The sequence below is a fragment of the Ambystoma mexicanum genome, chromosome 2p (assembly GCF_040938575.1).
Source record: "Ambystoma mexicanum isolate Mex_15411 chromosome 2p, UKY_AmexF1_1, whole genome shotgun sequence".
Lineage (NCBI taxonomy): Eukaryota > Metazoa > Chordata > Amphibia > Caudata > Ambystomatidae > Ambystoma > Ambystoma mexicanum.
The window spans coordinates 17,352,884-17,372,743 of NC_090923.1; positions in this window are offsets into that span (position 1 = coordinate 17,352,884).

Consider the following 19,860-nt stretch of genomic DNA (forward strand, 5'->3'; position numbering starts at 1 on the left):
CCGTTCGTGCAGTTAACGACGGACAGCAGTCCTCTGAGGTCAAGAGGCCTGCACCCTTATCCAGTGAAGAAACTGGTTACGGCACCCTGCCCCGAGGCAGATGGAGAGCTCGGCGTTCACTTACCTAAGGTGAGGGCGTTAACCTTTGGGGTTCTACAGGAGAAGAGAAAGGGAAGAGGAGAGAGGCACCCAATAACCCCAGTTCATTAATCCCATATTTTCTATCTGCAGACATCTTACTCTTCGAGTCATACATACAGTGCACAGAGGTCCAGCCCAAAGAGCCAACCGTGTGTTACACATCACCTTTGAAGATACGGCATTCACCCAGTCAAGACCGGCGCCTCTGCGGGAATCAGGTGAGCGTTACAGAACGCAAAGCCTACCGCAAAACTCCCACCCAGGCGCTATGGAAACCTCGGATACCGACCAGCTAGCCCAGTTACTTGGGGAACTAAGAGCAGAAGTGCATGCAGCCTGTCAGGAAACGAATGCTCTAAGAAGGGAACTGATTATTTCCAAGGAGCGAACAGACGATCTCGCTAGACAATTGCTTAAGTCACAAGCCGGACAAACTCCGTTACCCGCATCAGGGGCAAATCTTCCTTCAACATCCTCTACGAACCCAGTGCAGATCAACCTACCTGGGAATGTACCTCTGACTCCGCCCGAACGATTTTCTGGTGACCCAAAGAGGTTTGCAGTATTTATTAATCAGTGCCGGTTGCACTTCTTATGCCGGCAAGCAGCCTTTCCAACTGATCAAGCTAAGGTAGCTTTCGTGCTTTCGTATCTTAGTGGCAATGCGGCAGACTGGTCGATCCCTCTAGTTAATCAAGATGATCCGGTTCGCCATGATTTTCAAGCTTTTCAGCTCAGTATGGAAAAACTGTTTGCAAGACATTCACAGGGGCAGGCCTTGGACAATGAGCTCCTTTCATTGCGACAGGGTAATCAAGACCTTTTGGCTTATATTGCGTCTTTCAACAGACTGATAGTGGAAACTCGATGGCCTGAGGACAAAAGGATTACGCTGTTTTATAGAGGTCTACGTGGAGAGCTCAAAGATGTGTTAGCCCAAGTAGTGAATCCCCCGCAAGACTGTTCGGACTATATTGACTTAGTCGTTCAAATTGACCACAGACTGCAGAACAGGAAGGCCGATCGTTCCAAGTTTGATGCTCGAGTATTTTCCAAACCACCAACTCCTACCAAAGGAGTAGACTCCGGGGAACCCATGCAAATAGGGGGCCTGAAAGGACCACTAACACAAAAGGAGCGGGAAAGGAGAAAACAGCTGCAATTATGCCTCTATTGCGGAAACTCGGGGCACTTTCTTCGAGACTGTCCGGTGAAACCAGCCAAGAAGGCAGTAGGAGCTGCAGTTACCAGGGTCACAAACTCTGAGCAGGGAAACGACCTCGCCCGACAAGAATAGAGGTCCTCTTGCCGAGCGTTAAAACCAGTTCAGTGACCTTGCATTTCGTGATACCTATGGTCCTCATTAGCCCTGAACATCCGGATCGATTACATGCGATTGAAGCTTACGTCGACAGCGGTGCCATTGGCAATTATGTGGATCATGAAATGGTTTTGAGGATGAATCTGACTCTTTGTCCAAAGGCTGTAAAGGACGTCATTACTACGGTGGATGGTACGGAGATAGCCTCCGGACCAGTAACGCATACCACGCAAGAAGTGACGCTAGTAAGTCAAGATGGACACCATGAGAAGATCGTGTTCGATGTGATCAAGGCCCCTCAGCTCCAGATTATTCTAGGAATTCCTTGGTTAGAGAAGCACAATCCTCAGATCGATTGGCGAGCAAGAACGGTTCAGTTCCAGAATGTGTCTCTACTTGTCACCCTCGACCTGGTGTTGCACTGGCAGCAAGTTCCTCGGAGGCTCCTCAGTTACCTCCTGAATACCTAGAATTCCAAGATGTTTTCCGGAAGGATCAGGCTAACTCTCTACCTCCTCATAGGTCTTATGACTGCCAGATAGACCTGATACCTGGATCTACTCCTCCTTGTAGTAGAATTTATGCCCTCACCGAGCCTGAGAATCTTCACCTCCGACAATACCTGGATCAATACCTAGCGAATGGGTTTATTCGTCCTTCCAAGTCCCCTGCTTCCTCAGCTTTGTTCTTCGTTCCAAAAAAAGAAGGGGACCTTAGAACTTGTATAGATTATCGCGCCCTGAACCAGATCACTGTTAAGAATAGATATCCGTTACCTTTGATCCCTGAACTCCTGGACCAAGTCAGAAAAGCATGCATATATACAAAGCTGGATCTTAGAGGAGCCTACCACTTGGTACGAGTAAAAGAGGGCGATGAATGGAAGACGGCCTTCCGCACCAAGTATGGGCTATTTGAATATCAGGTCATGCCCTTTGGACTTTGCAATGCCCCGGCCGCCTTTCAATATTTTATGACCGATGTCCTCAGAGAGCTCATAGATGTGTGTGTTGTTGTTTACATTGACGACATCCTCGTTTATTCTTCATCGGAAACTGAACATCGGGAACACGTGAAAATGGTCCTCGAGAGATTGCGTCAACACAAACTTTTCGCTAAGTTGGAAAAATGTGTTTTCAACGTGACTGAAGTTGAATTCTTGGGATTCATATTATCACCTAGCGGAGTGCGTATGGATTCAAAGAAGGTCGATGCAATTCTCAAATGGCCATCGCCATCCTCCGTAAAAGGTGTTCAAAGCATGTTAGGCTTCGCTAACTTTTACCGCAGGTTTATCCCCGAATTCTCTCGAATAGTCCAGCCCATCACCGCCTTGTTAAAGAAAAACAAACGTTTTGAATGGTCTACCGAGGCGGAACAAGCTTTCCAGAATTTGAAGACTAGATTTATCTCTGCACCGATCTTAAAACATCCTCGCCCAGAACTCCCCTACATCGTTGAAACTGATGCTTCGAGCCTTGCCATGGGGGCAGTTCTATCACAAAAGGACCCAGTAACCAATCAGTTGCATCCCGTGGCATTTTGGTCCCGCAAATTCTCGCCTCCTGAAATCAATTACACTATTACTGATAAGGAACTTCTAGCTATCAAGTCCGCCTTTAAGGCTTGGCGGCATTATCTTCTGGGGGCCCGACACACCGTTACTGTGATTACAGATCACCGAAACCTGCAATATTTGAAAACCGTAAAAGCTCAATCCTCTAGGCAACTCCGTTGGGCACTATTCTTTGCCGGGTTTGACTTCATAATTACCTATCGACCTGGTACAAAAAACGGTAAAGCTGATGCCCTTTCTCGGATGGGAGTGGAAGAACATTTGATCAATCCTAAACCTGTACCTATCATTCCCGAACAAAGAATTCTAGGTGTAATCGCCACACAATCCATAGAGGAAGTTAAGGATAAAGCCAGGCTACTGGTAACTACAGCAGACATACAGAATTGGCATCTGCAGGGAAAGGACTTTACGGTGAAGGACAACCTATTCTATTTCCAAGAACGGTTATACCTGCCCAGCACAGATTTACAGAAAAAGGTAATCTCTTGTTATCACGATTCTTTAATGGAAGGACATCCCGGTATGACCAAGACCTCGGAAAAGATCAAGCGCTACTTCTGGTGGCCGTCTTGGAAAAAAGATATCAGAGACTTTATAATGTCCTGTGGAGTATGCGCCCAAAACAAGAGTCAAAAGGAAAAACCAGCCGGCCTCTTACGCCCTATTGACATCCCGCCTCGCCCTTGGCATACGCTTTCTATGGACTTCATCACCGATCTACCTCCATGCTCCGGATACAATACGATCCTAGTAATCGTGGACCTATTCTCCAAGATGGCGCATTTCATTCCACTCAAAGGCTTACCAACAGCAGCAACTCTGGCCCGAGAATTTCTCGAAAACATCGTCCGACTGCACGGTTTTCCTTCAGTTCTAATTGCGGATCGAGGTAGTCAATTTATTTCTCATTTTTGGCGAAGTTGCTGTCGGTCGGCTCAAATTGATGTGAGACTTTCGACGAGCCACCACCCTCAAACCGACGGACAAACCGAGAGGACCAATCAAACTCTGGAACAGTATTTGAGCTGCATGCTACAACAAACTGAAAAAACTTGGAAAGATATCCTTTGGATAGCCGAATATGCCTACAATAACTCTGTCCACTAGGGAACTGGGAAGACCCTGTTTTTTCTTTTATACGGTAGTCACCCTCGAACCTCGGAGTTGGATCCACTCCAAGATCTTGGAACACCAGCAGTAGACCACCTGCATTCTACAATCACCCAAGCCTTTAAGGAAGCCGTTTCTCACCTTCAAAGGGCTAAAGAACAATACAAGAAAGGAGCAGACCAACATCGGAAGGAAGCCCCCCAATATCAAGTAGGAGATCAAGTCTGGTTATCCACCAAATATCTACCTCTAAAAGGACCACGCACATTCAACCCAAGATACCTTGGTCCCTATTCCATCACTACCATAGTAAATCCAGTAGCGGTCAAGTTGGACTTGCCCCCTCACATGAAGATACATCCGGTCTTCCACTTCTCTCTATTAAAACCTGTGCAACCTCAAACCCGACTAACTACATCTCCAAAACCTATTCTAGTTGATGGAGAACTCGAGTTTGAAGTCAAAAGCATCCTGGATTCCAAGATCTCCAAATCTAAACTATTTTACCTGATTGACTGGAAAGGCTACGGTCCCCAAGAAAGATCCTGGGAACCTGCAGAATATGTCCACGCGCCTCGTCTAATCAAAAGATTTCATCGAACATTTCCTAACAAGCCCAAACCCCACGGAGAAGCCCGGTTTGGGAGGGGCCTTGAGGGGGGTGCTGTCATGATCTCTGCTTCCAAAAGATCAGGACTTGCCCGACTCCCTTGGAAGCAGACCTATAACCCCGGTTCTGAGTGCCAGCCAGTCCCAATTGGGACCTTTTGGACCCTGTCCTGGCGCCAGTGGCACCAGGCTCATAAAGATGCCCAGTCCCAGCGCTGGAAGCGCCGGGCTCATAATGCTTGGGTGGACTTACCTGCAGCAGACCATGCTGCTTACTTACCTGCCAGTTGAACCCCTGATCCTCTTCTGTTTGGGACTACTTTTCCTGTTGGGTGGGGCAGGAGCCACTCCCTAGGTTCAGAACACTGGAACTCTTCTGGAAAGCAGGAACTCTTTTCTTACCTAGGCGTGGCTGTGGAAGGAGACACCTAAGCACTACAGGAGGCTATTTAAACCACACCCGATGGATGAATCTTGCTTTGCGTTGTTCTGCATTCTCTGCAGCAGAACGCTCATCGTGTCTTCTGCTTCTGATCCTGGGCCTAAGTTAACAAAGGCTTACCATCCTGGAATCCAGTCTTCAGCAGCACCTGTAAAGACAAAGAAAGAACAGGTTAGCACTACGGTCTTCAGTGGCAGCACATCTCTTACCTGGTCCATCAGCTGTCACCAACGCCTCGCGCTGCATTCCGGCATCTGAAAGACAAAGGCTTACCTACTCTTCGCATGCTCTGGAGGTCTTCGCACTGCTTTCCGGCATCTGAAAGACAAAAGCTTACCAGCTCTTCGCACGCTCCGGAGGCCTTCGGCGCTGCATCCCGCATCTGAAAGACAAAAGAAGGTGCGTTTAAAGACATTGGGCAACTTTATTACTCACGTGCCATTACTCCTTCCACGCCGAATCCAGTGGGTATTCCAGCACCCTTCAGCTTCTCTAAAGCTCCGAACTTGTACCTGCAAGATAAAAGGGACAGTTAGTGCGCATCGTGAAGCAGGCTACAAGCGCTTACTTACGTGCTTCCAGGCGCTTCTATTCCTCACGCGGGTTCGATCCTCAACTCTCATCAGCCCGCCATCCCCATCGCCGGAACCCTGCAAAACAAGAGATATCATTACAAAAGACTTTTAACACATTTGAAGTGCCCAGAACTTACCGTTCGTGCAGTTAACGACGGACAGCAGTCCTCTGAGGTCAAGAGGCCTGCACCCTTATCCAGTGAAGAAACTGGTTACGGCACCCTGCCCCGAGGCAGATGGAGAGCTCGGCGTTCACTTACCTAAGGTGAGGGCGTTAACCTTTGGGGTTCTACAGGAGAAGAGAAAGGGAAGAGGAGAGAGGCACCCAATAACCCCAGTTCATTAATCCCATATTTTCTATCTGCAGACATCTTACTCTTCAAGTCAGACATACAGTGCACAGAGGTCCAGCCCAAAGAGCCAACCGTGTGTTACACATCACCTTTGAAGATACGGCATTCACCCAGTCAAGACCGGCGCCTCTGCGGGAATCAGGTGAGCGTTACAGGAACAGTCTTCCACTGACCCTAAAGTCACTGGCCCTCATTACGTCCCTGGCGGAAAGTAACTGACCTGACCGCTATAGCGTAAATAGCGTTTCCGCCATTGCACGATGGAGTAAAGTGCGGCTAATTCTGACCCATCGGGCACGAGCATTACGCCATGGCGGAAGTGCAAAGTCCGCGATGGCGGAAAAGTCCCCAAAACGCCCCTCACCGCCGTCGTACGGCGCCCTAGGTGCAATTCCGCCACCCATCATAGCGGTCACCGTAATGAGCGCTAATCGCAAAATACGGTGACCGTAAATATACGGAAACGGAAGTAAAAACATGGGGCCGGAACGGGAAACAGCACGCCGTACACCTCTAAAACCAGAATCCCAACACAACCATCAAAAATCCGACCCTGAGACACATCCCAACCCGTTAGCCACCCTAGTTAAAACAATCAAAATGGGAAAAGTTGCTAAAAAAGCGTGCGACCGCAAGCGGCAGGTCCACTTCTCCCATGAGGAACTCACCGTGCTCACAGAGACCCTCCAGGAGAATGCTGCCGTCGTCTTCTCGACGCAAATGACCAGGACGGCACTTGCGAACAAGAAGGCCATATGGGCCCTGGTGGCACAGCGGGTAAGTGCGGTGGGGACCGCACCCCGCACCCCACAGCAATGCAGAAAGCGATAGGACGACTTGCGGATACGCGTACGGAGCATACTATCAGCCAACCGTAACATTGCCACAGCTACCGGTGGAGGATCGGAATCACCCATCAAGTTGACCCCCTGGGAAGAAATCTGTGCCTCCACCATTGGAATGGAGAGTATAGAGGGAGTCGGAGGGATGGAGAAAGGAGTGCAGACATCCGAAGAATCAGGTAGGTGGGCCAAATAAAACAATGCTAAATCCACAATGTCCAATCATGTGAAGTACCATGTGTCCACACAGTGCAACAGAAACACATGTCGAGGAGAACGGACACATACATTGGCCTGATAGCGCACTTTAAAACTCACATCAAATACATTAACAATCAAAAATCCTAAAAACACCCTCTACACGTGCAGCATGCACACCCTAACTGCAGGCTGCAAAACAACTGCATCCTCAATCTACACAAAAATGAAACCACCTCCAAGGCCCTGACCCAAATCACCCTCAGGTACCACCCCAATGCATGTGATACATTGCCATTCCAATTTCCACAGACCCATAAATAACGCTCGCCCTCCTTTACTCCACCACAGGGTCCGAGTCAAACGACGAGCTGCAGGACACCCCTACCAGCACACCTGCAAAGAGGGCCAAGACCAACGGCCAAAGACCCTCCACCTCAGCTGCACGGATCAAGACACGGCAGCAGCACAAATCAAGTGGCAGCACACAGGAGGGGACTTCAACAGGCACCCCAGCAGCCAGCATGCCCACACCAGCAGCACCACAGGTCCCCCCAATGGATGCCACAGAAGGCACTGCTTCTGATGGCAGCAGCACCATAGGTGACACTGCATTAATGCCAGCATGCTCCGACACAGACAACGGTGCTGTCGATGTAGGACCCATCCATGACCTGTCTCAATCCCCCTGTTCGTTTCATCCCCTACACCATGAGGATACCACGCAGGGGCACCCACAAGACGACGACTGGCCATCCCCCACAAGCCCTGTGGCAAGGCAACATGAGTTGATCAGCCCCTCTGTGACACCACCGCAAATGGCCATGGCCCAGCAGAGGCAACAGTCCCTCGACCAGGTGATCGTGCAACAGCAGCAACTGGCCACGCTCCTCAAGGAGCATGCTGATGAATGTGGGGCTTCTAAGGCAGCCATAGAAACATCTACTGAGACACTTAGGGCACAAATGGAGCGAAGTACAGAGACACTAAGGGTACAAATGGAGAGAAGCACCGAGAGCCTGAGGGGGGAACTGCATGCGACGTCCAAAGACGTATGTGGTGAACTTGCCGCTGTGCGCCGTGTGCTCACTGAGCTCTCACAAACCCTTAGGGACATGCATGGACGTGAGCAGGCAGAGACATCATCCGTTGCAAGTTCTGTCCAGGGCAGCCCCCAACGTAGATCTGGGAGGAACCTGCGCTCCACAGGCAGGGGTGCCCCTGATACCCGGAGAGGGGGCTTGCAATAGCGTCTGCCCACTGACAATGAGCATCTTTGGACACTGGTGTTCGGGGGGGAGGTAGGAGGGTGGAGGGGGGGTGTTGGGCTTTCTTGGGTGGCGGGTCGATGGGGTGTGTAACATAATTTCACATATGCTATAAACATTACATAATCATCCAATGAGAGGTGTGGACATTGTTCTTCGTGTACGAGGCCTTTATAGGCGTACAGTCCACATTGTGCATGTTCCCAACACACACAGTGCCACAAGTCCCGTGTCCATGCATCAGCCACCAGGCGTGAGTGCTAGAAGCATGAATCTATGATATTCTGACAAATTTCACGGGCCTCCTGTGCCTCGCGGACTCCTTGAGGTGCTGCCACATCCCCAGCCTCATCATGACCATCTTCAGGTGCTTGCAGTTCTGCGTCAGGGGGCATGGGCACATTTCTACGTACGCACATGTTGTGTAGCATGACACATGCCATGACTATCTTTGCAACCTTCTCATGGCGGTACAGGAGTGCCCCGCCAGACCTGCTGAGGCAGCGGAAACGAGCCTTCAGTAGGCCGAATGCCTGTTCTATGACTACACGGGTACGTGAGTGGGCATGGTTGTAGTCCTCCTCATGCTGGTCCTGTGGGTTCCGGAGTGGTGTAAGGAGCCATCTCTTCAGTGGATTCCCGGCATCACCTGTAGGTGGACAATAAAGGATGTTTGTGGAATGACATTGCTACGTACGCATCCCCCCCCCCTTCCTGCCAGGTCATTGCCGCATCACATACCCCACATTATCATGCATGGAATGAGACTCACCGAGTAGCCAGGATCTGTTCCCTGCGTGTCGCTCCATGTAGCGTGGTATTGTAGAGTTCCTCAAGACCATAGAATCATGGGTTGATCCAGGAAATCGGGCACAACAATGTGTAAAGATCCTGTTGGAGTCACACACCATTTGTACATTAAGAGAATTATATTGTTTCCGGTTGCGGTACTGGACCTCCATGGCATGTGGGACAACCAATTCCACATGGGTGCAGTCGATGGCACCAATGCAACCCGGTATGCCGGCAAGTGCATGGAATCGCACTTTTGTGTTTGTAATCTCCAGCTCCGAGCGTGGTAATGAGATGTAGTCGTCTGCGTGCTTCAGGAGGGCATCGAGCACTTGCAATAGTGTCCGTGAGAACAGTGGCTGTGAAATGCCATGCAACTGTCCGACTGTGTGCTGGTAGGTGCCTGTGGCCAGGAAGTGGAGTACAGACACCACCTTCAGTAGGGGTGGGATGGCGGTTGGGCTATCTATCATGCTGACAAGGTCAGCGTGTGTCATGTCCACAATGGAGATTATGGTGTCCTGGTCCAAACGGTAGAGGGTGTGGATCTGCTCAGCAGTGAGGTTGAACGGATGAGCTCGGAGGCGTGGGATTGCGGGCTACCTGCGTGGTGGTAGTGGCTGTGCTGGTGGGCCTTGCTGGCCCTGCCTTGCCCTCCTCCTCCTCCTGCGTCTCCTCTGTGCGGCCGGTTGTTGTAGTAGTTGGTGTTCGTCTTCTTCTTGAAGTTGGAGTACTTGCAGTGCTATCAGGTCCCCCAGGCCCAACATCGCTAGTCCTGCCGGTAGCATTTTGGAGTGGGTGTGGTTGTGGGAGGGGGTTGGGTGTGCAATTTATGTGTTTTCAGGCTGTGTAGCCTCCACCTGTGGTGTTTCATTCCACCTGTGCCAGCTGCAATCCCCTTTGGGCGAGCACTGTACCGAGGTTCACCGACGGGCGGGGCGTCCCATTTGTGAGTGAAGCCAGTTGCCATTTTCACACACTGCCGCACTACAAGGATGATTTTGTGATTTCAAGCGGTCACAGATGCCTTTTCGACGTGATGTTGCAAATGAGGAATTCGAAGGACAGCGCTTTCGGTTTTCAGCTAGCGGCGAGGAGACGCCCACAGGTCTGACTGCAAATATAACGTTCTATTGTTTAATGTCCTTGGGACAGGGGCCATGGCGAGAATGCAATGATTGATATGAATAGTATGGGATGCGCAATAGCGTAGTGGACGATTAGGCAGGACGTTCCCAAATACATGTTACTTCACAACACTATTATTCCGGCCTGGAGCACAGTGGATTTTGCAGACTGCATTACGCACAGACTCAATGGAGATTTCAAATGTTATGTGAGTAAATAATCAGGCGTTTTAATACCGGGATGAGGGAATGATGTATGGATGCATGGACAGATGATTTAATTGAGAGTTTGCCATGTACATGGCTTATTGGAATCTATCCCCTTCCCCTGCGCTATGTGATGCAGAGCTGCCATAGTGGGACCATCGTCTATCTGCCCTTGTTCAACCCTCCCTGTCTCGACGCGCCTTCCAACACTTGTGTCTATGCACGTTACTAATCCCATCTCATGGATTCTGTTTTAACAGACGCATGCACACAAACACTCATTTGTAATAGTGTTTTCACCTCGATTTATATTGTTATGATTGGCAAGTGATTTTTGGGTGGAAATAATCCTTTTGAGTGGGCTAGCATGCATATGGCTGTAGATTTAGTGTGATCCTTGGAGTGAGTAATACTAATGAAGTTCTGATGGCCATACTATTCTTTTTCATTTCATTTGGGTGACAGGTATCTCCTCCCCTTTTGCCGCTGCCATCTGTATGCCACTCCTGCAGATGGCTTTTACTCCCGACACCTGCTGCTTCGAGTTAATCAGTGGAGCACCATTACGATCTTATGGGACGATCGCCAATGGGCCACATGCCCTTACGCAGTACTAGTGGCTAGGAGCAACATATCAACCTTTCAGCTGGACTAGTGCCTACCTAATGGGACGGCCCTACGGTTCTAGGCGCTTCCATGTTGCCTATTTGAACGTGAATGTAGCCCCTGTGTACCATGAAGGAACAGGGCGTCACACAAGGAGTAGCTGGTCATTTATTGCGGATGCAGCCCACCGTAATGAAAATATTTTGGGGTATATGACCTAATAGCTGTATGGGCTTGGTGAATTTGATGTGCATTAAAATTTTATTCTGATGTTAACCGTGTAGCGTTATTCTTTGCAAGTAATGTAGCATATTCCTATTTGTGGAGCGATGTATTGTGAGTAGATCTGCATTGGGTTACGGCTTCTGAGTATAGTTGCGTGGTACTGTACTGGCCGCGTTTGCCTACGAAGCCCAGTAAGGTCAGGGATAGGGGCTGCCATTATGACTGTTTTAATGATGTCATGCTTAGGGGCGGGGGATTAGCTTCTGTGTAACAGATGCCGGTCAGCCAGGTGGATTGGTGGAATGATGTGATTAGCAGAAAATGGCTGGTCACAGGTGCCTGTGTTTGCGTGCGTTTCTTGGAGGGAGACTGAGGTCATGTCCATTGGAATAGCTTCTGTATTCGTGCCATCTGTGCCCTGCAGCTCCCATTGGCCCCTCTTGAGATGAGCCTGGCTGCTCAGTCACTCTGCCAACTTGTGTGGTACATGCTTATGCTGATGGTTGGTTTGTTTACTGGCATGAGTACAGGGCTGGTGCAGTCTCCCTCAGGATACTGCTTTGAATGTTGCCTTACACTGGTGTCAAGCGATGGGGGCCTGTTGTTGTTTTTTCTCATGTTTCAGTTCATTTTGCTGTACTTGAACCTTCACATGCCTGTGCTGCATCAGTACGGCAATGGTGACATGCCAAATATGGATGGCCACTCACAAGGCACTTGGAGCCCCTACATTCATTTGTTCGTTGGCATGCATGGGTGACTTGTGCATTTCACTGGTTGCATTGTGTAACTTCATTGCACCTACGAGGAGTTGTGCAATGTGGGCAGGGAGTGGTGTACAGGCACTCAGTAGGGCCATTTACGGTTGGTTCACGATGCCGTAATTCTCGCCATGGCGGAATGGTACTTTCCGCCATGCTTGATGGCGTTAAGTAAATGTCCGCTGGGGTCAGAATTCGCGTACCGTTGCGCCATGGTGGTAATTACGGTTTTGCATGGCGCGCGTGCGCGTACTTGATGCAGTTAGCGTTGGCGTTCACTACGGTGTCGCTAATGGCATCGTACTTTACGGTGACGGGTCATAATCGCACCGAGCGGTATTCGATGGCGGTATTACATTTCCGCTATCGTTTTTCGATTTCCGCCAGGGTCGTAATGAGGGCCACTGTCTAATCACTTTGCCTTTCGGAAAGGCTCTTAAGACCTATCTTTTTTTACTCTGATGTTTCCCTAAGCCTCTCCATGCCCTCATGCTTGTAGCTCTTACGTCATCCCAGCGCCAAGATGCCTTCGGGTGAACGTGCGCTCTATAAATGAACATAACAGAACATAATATTGCGTTTTCATCACTTTAACTGGTCCCTTGACCCACAATGCTGGCGACTATGTGGTCACCCGGGGATATATCTGTATATGTGATGGTCATGCCCGATCGTGACCGCCTTCTGGGCCTGATCCATTTCCACCATAGAAGACATCACCCAGGTGGTACTTCCCTGAGAACTGGAAATTATCCTACTACGCGCCCCGGCTCCAGGAGCGTACCCGAGAACTGTGAGGACGGCCAAACTTCTCACACAACTCCTATTGCCCGCTAAAATCACAATAGCCCAAACCTGGAAGTCTGTCGAGGGTCCCTCAAAAAATTCACAGCAGCCAAAGCAGGCCTCCTACACCGATTTACAGATATTTGGACCCCACTACTAGACTATGATCAGAACTACCCAGCGATGACCCACAAACCCCTATTGGCCAGACGGACCTTACACTTGAGCAACAAACCATTCACGGAAGCCCCCGATTTGCAGAGCCAGGAGGAACTCTAAGCTAAAGGAGAAGGGGGTATGGGAAAGGAAGGGGCTTCAGCATATTTGGACGGTGCTTGCATATCTAGTATGGGAGTCATTACATGCTGTATGTATATATCCTGCCTTCTTTTGTGCAACCAGTTTAAAATAAACATGTAAAAAAAAACAAAAAAAAAAGGTCCGAGCCTGACAGAGGTTGACCGACGTGAACTTTTATGTGAACTGTGTTTAGAAAATTGGAAAGTAAGGGAGGCTTCAATCCATGTCTTGAACTGTCATTGTGTTAAGAGCTTGAGTCAGAGTGTGTCATCCTGCCTACAGGGACCGCCTTACTCTGTGCTGTCCACCGTGGGCAGGAGAGCTGACTCAGCCACATTTATTCTTTATATTTGAACACTGACTTTTCTTTGCATACATATTCTCCTTTTCACACTTTCTGTCCAAGATATAGGGCAGGCATTACATTTTTGTTAGTATATGCCATTTTGATTTGACAAACTCAAATATGACTGTTTTGCTTATAATTTGATGGTCGAGGCTACTCCCATCTTACTTTCTCCAACCCTTTTGAAACTTCAATAAAGGTTTTACAAATTGTACCTTTCGTGTCAGTGTCATACTTGTGCTACCATGCCTCCCTTACATTTCTAACCTACCGTACTGCATGAGCACTCGCTCTGATCAGCATACGCTACGATCAATCAGAGATCGTCCATGGACTCCCAACAGGAGCAAATGAACTGAATTCAAAGACCCACCAAGAGATGTCCCTCCCCACAATTAAGGCTTCATTCCCATCACTATTTGAAGGGTTGGGCATGCTCAAAGACCCCGTAATCACCCTCCACATTGAGGCAAGGGTCACCCCAGCACCCATGCTGGGTCGGCTTTTACCTACAAGCACAAGGGACACAGGAGCTACAGCTCCTATTAAACAATGGCATTATCGAGAGGGTGAGTGTCCCAACCCAATGGGTGTCCCCATTAGTTGTGTCCCGAAGGAAAATGGCAGGCTAAGCCTCTGAGTACACATGCGCATACCAAGCGCAGCCATCCAAAGAGAAAGGCACCCCAGCGCATACATTGAGGACATGATGGTCAGCTTGAACCAAGCCACACGATTCTCCAAGCTAGGCTTCAACCAGGGGTACCACCAGCTGCTCACCGACCCCGACTCTAGATCCATCACCATGGAGAGGGGGGTTCAAATGTTACTGTTCGAAGAAACACATATTATAATTAATTTATCACAAACTACCACTATCTTAAGTTGTAAAATGCAACCGTTCTTCTGTGTGAGATTGTGCATTCCTGCCGGACAGCGATGAAGACCTACTACCAAAAATTGGGACCACTGAGGTTTTCACTGGAAAAATAATGTTGAGAAAGGGGGCAGAGCACTCGATTCCGGGACAGTCCTAGCAACACCAGTACATCTGGTCACCCTACGCTGATGCAATAACTATAAATACCTGAATCCCTATTTCTCGACCTTTACTAAGTGTATTGGAGACAGAAGCCTCATATCGACGATCTGTGCCACATGTGTTAGGAAAGATTTCCATTTATGGGTATTTTCCCTCCAGTTGTGAAGCCCCCAACTTTTTGCTGTTGTCTAACCATCCTAGTCTGACTTTTTCCAGTGGAGCCCAGCCTTCTGCTGTACTCCGCTGGGCTTTTGCTCATTTTGTTATGGGGAAACTGACTGCCCTTCAGACTGTAAGTACTGGGAGACGTTGTTTCCTTTAGCCTTTTACTTTGTTGTCATTTGTTGGTAACATTATATCAGTGCACAATGTACCTTACAGTGCCGTGCGCTGGGGTTGCTTTTTCATTTTTAAGACCCTAGACACCTCGAAGGAATTTTCGTGCATGTACAAGAGAGCCCAGGACAGAAGTGCTGGGTCTAAACTGCGTTTACCACGTTTGCACCAGGACAGTGGCCAATTCCCAAAATGGCCATGTCAAAAGGTCCTTTGTTCTATCCTTTGGCCATCTTGTCCCTTTGCCTTCCCCAGTTTGAGCCGACCCGGGAAATTCCTTATTTGGTCATGCAGACCTCCGCGCAAACCGAAGCTTCCACAGGCTTCTGCATGCCTTGTGTGTGTGCGCCCAGGATTTGGGCTGGAGCGATCTAGTTGCAATACACATTCAGGGTGCCATGATGTCTAGTGTGCTGGGATGACTGGGACCACTGTGGTCCGTGATTGGTCCACATCTGGGATGGCTGAATGTGAGCAGATCTCCTATTGGTTTCTCTTCATTTTGATGTGAAGGAGATTCTGGATAAGAGAAGGCACCTTACATTCCAGGTCGATCTTCTGAGTTCACACCGATCTTAGTAAAGGAGCCAAGTATCCTGAAATGCTGAAGCAGATCTGTGGAACCGCTGGTGACCCACTGGAAGGTTTGGCACACTGACCCTGCTGTTGTCCCGTCTGAGCCCCTGTTTCTCATCGATCATAGAAGGCCTGCAAGGGCGATTTGACCCATTGGAATAGTGGGACCAACGAATCTCGGCACCTCCTGCTTAGCCTGCAACTGAGCCTGCTCAGAAATGTTCCTGGACTGCCCAGTGAACTGACCACCTCGTACGGGACCTTTGCCCTGGAACCGCCGCCACCTCGAGTTTCGATTTCAGCCTTTGGAGACTGTAAACTCTGGGTATAAGGCACTTTTCCGCTGGGTTTTGTATACCTAGCATGCGTAGGTCCGGAATTAGGAGAGTAAGCCTGAAACCGAGCATACGCGGTCACCGTGTCGCCCAGCTCTGGTGACGATATTTGTGGGTGCATTGCTGCTGTGCCCCCCTATGCCCTAAGACTTGCTGCAGTAGAACTGGCCTGATCCCATCACCAGGAGTGGAGAAATCACCACTGTCCCACCATGGAATCATTCATGGAACGCAACCCCTGAAAGCCACAGAGCTGCACAACTGCAGGATTTGAATCTGCGCACGATCTTGACTTGACTAGTAAAGTTTGGTCTGGAGTGCGCCGAATTGTACTTGCATCCCTTACCGGTGACCCTGGCGCTTCCAGGTACTTTAACGCACAAGTGTCCCCTGAGGGCCACTCTTCTTTATTGAGGTAGCCTGTGCTAACAAGCTATTTGCAATTCTTGGAATCTGTTCTGCCCTCTTGGAGAGAACCTCCTTGAATAGTGGGAAGTTATTCTTCATCACCTCACCCATGTTCCTGAGTCGCTACAGTCCCTTGAATAGATCCTGTTTTGAACTTTACCACATGATCGCGTGCTCCGGCACTGGAAGAACTTTTGAGCTCCACTCATCATAGGGACTGGACTGCCTCTTAGCTAGAGTTTGAATTGTTGAAGGACTGCCTTAGATATATTCGCACTGTGTGACCCCTTTCTTTGCAATTTGTGGAGCTATACTGTGTAATATTCCTTTAGGCCATTGGTTACTGTATACATGTTCCATAGTTAGTGTTGTGTTGGTGTTACGCTCACCTGGTCTCTGCGGAGGTGTTGGGGCACAGTTGCAGCCCTCCCTGAACTTGAACCACCCCCTTCAGGCCTCACGCTCAGTAGAAAGCTGTGAGCGGTGGTACGTGGTGATACTGCTCCTGCGTGGAGATAAGAGTGTGTGAGTGCGCCAATCTGTGATTGTTGTACCTCTCGAACCTTTCACCCCAAAATACGGTTTCTGTGAGCATACGCCGGCCCATAAAGCTCTCCTGTGAATTATGGAAGATAAGCTCTCTGTCCTGCTACTTCTGCCAGGGGCGCTTCGAATGGGATCTAGTTCCTTCACTGATCCATGATAAGGGTTAGTCCAGTCCAGCTGCGACTATTCTTCTCCTTATGTTTGGTAAGTCTTTCTTGAGCTCTTGTGATGCTGTTTGTTCTGTTTAATGTCTTTATATGTTGCTCCTATTTATGCCTGCAATAATGTCTCTCTTCTGTTACCTTCCCTTAGATGGAAATGCGGCCTCAATGCAACTATGCGGCGCGAGATGCGGCCGGATGGAAGATAGATGCTACCGTAATGTTCGACAGCAGGTAAGTGATGGTTTAAGGAAAAGCACAAAGTATGGTGAAGCGCAACCTTAAACTGACTGTTTTTTCGATGTCTTATGTTTTTCTGTTTTTCCTTGCAGGCACTGCTGTTGACAATGGAGCGTGTCGTGCTGTGGTGCCAAGATTTCAGCGTCCTGGAAAGAGTAAAGATGAATACTTGGTTCTCCGAAGAGATGTACAGGTAACAACAGCTTCCCCTAGTTGGTAAGTATGCTGACAGGAAGCAGGATGTCCAGGAAGCAGGATCTTCAAAGGTAAGTCTGACCTCAGGAGACGGTGAGCGTTACGCTGCTTGCAAATGCAGAATAAAGCAAAGCGTCTGTCTTGAGGATCGGGGCAGCTTATATAGATGAGATCCTAGGCACGCCCATAAGGGCCGGCCTACCAGCCTCACCCTGCCACTCCTAGAGAGTGAGCACGTGCGAAGGCAATCCTTTAGCAGCCACACCCAAGAATGCACTTGGGGCTGCTTAATGGATGGATTATTCAAGGTTAATGCATCCTGCTTAATGGATGGAATGTTCAAGGTTAATGCATCCTGCTTAATGGATGGAATGTTCAAGGTTAATGCATCCTGCTTAATGGATGGAATGTTCAAGGTTAATGCATCTGAAGTGCTATGTCCATAATAAAAGCTTTTTGGTGTTAAATGGATGTTCTTGTTTACTTTTGTTCTTGAGCCTGGTGCCAGAGGCGTCAGGACAGTTTCCACCCAGGTCTCCTGTGCATTCGACCCCTGCATGCCTGTGCCCCTGACTTCATGACCATGACAGTTGGTTTTGTTAATACTGCTAAAATTTACTTTGTGTTTCAGTTAAAAGGCCTTTAATAAATGTATATGTATTTTTGATATATACACCTGACTGAGAGTCATTTGTAGTGTTGTTTACTACGTGTGCTCATTGAGGGCTTTCGATCACCCTCACCCCTCTTGAGACTTAGTCTTGACCGCCGCCAATGCTACCTTGATTGGTCTGGCTTGTCCAGAAGGTTACCCTGTTCCAAGAAACTAGGCTGGCCTTCTGAACCTCTGCCCACCAGGTCAGAGTTCAGAAATCCATCTTAACAACATGTACTCAATCCTCCCACACTATCTACCGACACTATCTACCGAGCGTTTAACTGAACCCCCCCCTGCAGCTATCATGCCTGCAGTCTTGTGTCTTTTACCCAGTGTACGTGACTGAAAGTTGTCTTCTGTGTCAGGCACCCATTCAAAATCAATACTTTGAATTGTATTAAAGACAAAATGAAGCATAAACACCGGATTCCCAAATGACACACTTCCAGGTGCCCTGGCCGCCTGTTCACCAAATTCTAAGTGGCTTACATCTTTTTTTTTATGCCCGATAACGTATTGTTTTATTCATTTGTTCTTTTTTTTTAACAGAATGAAACCAAGATTACCAGCTTGCAGTGCATTGGGGAGACTTTATGAACTGGGACACCACCTGAGGCCTGCCGGCAGACAAGTTAACATATCCCCCGGGATAAACCTCAAGCGAAGTGCTTACCACAAGAGAGGTGACGGACCAAAACCTCCAGCACCACACATTCAACTTCAATAAGTTAGAAATGTCCCACAAAATCAAAGCACCAAGAGGGACTAGAGCAAAACCATGTTGGCGCTTATATTTAAATATTCCGCTGTCCGACAGCAAAGGCCATCTCTGAGAGTGCAGATGCAGAAAGCAGCACATAAAGAGCTCTCCTCCTTTCTTAATACAGGGAGGAAAAAAACTGACCCGCCTGCAAAGTTTCAGGGCCTACAGCAGCGGTGCCCACATTCCTCCACCTTACTTGAACAACATCCGCTTCTCTCCTCCATGCAGCCAACACCCCACAGACCTTTCCTGCCACCACGGCTACGTTCCAGCTTTGCTGCTGCTTGAGGGAACAAAGTTCTCCTTTCAGCAGGGAGGTTAAGCAGTGAAAGAGACCGCTCCCCGCGTGCATCCACTATTTAGAGGCCACAGAGAGGCCACTGATCACTGATATCACCTGTTGGTAGTGCGAAGATACCTCTGCCCTCCAATCAGGGCATTCCACAGGGCAGGGGCTGCCTCCCCTTCCTGTACCAAGCCCCATTGTGGCCTCTGCTGCCTCTTCCACCAGGTCACCATGCTGAGGGGAAAGAGGCAGGATGGGGGGCTTGGCCCCTCTGCCATGTTAAGCCCTGGTATCCTTAGACCCTTCTTTCGCCGTATGCTTTTCTGCTGGTGGCACATCTCATGGAGTAATTCAGCGCCGGAGCAACACACCATGGGACACATTAACAAAAAGGAGTAGTTTGGCGCCCTAGCACCACACAATGGGATACAACATCAGCTAAAAGGAGGATTACAGCGCCCGAGCGCCACACCATGGGATACAACATCAACGAAAAGGAGTAGTACAGGGCACGAGCGCCACACCATGTGATACAACATCAACGAAAAGGAGTAGCACAGTGCTTGAGTGCCACACCATGAGATACACCATCAACAAAAAGGAGTAGTACATCGCCTGAGCACCACACCATGGGATACAACATCAACAAAAAGGAGTAGTACTGCGCACGAGCGCCACACCATGGGATACAACATCAGCAAAAAGGAGTAGTACAACACACGAGTG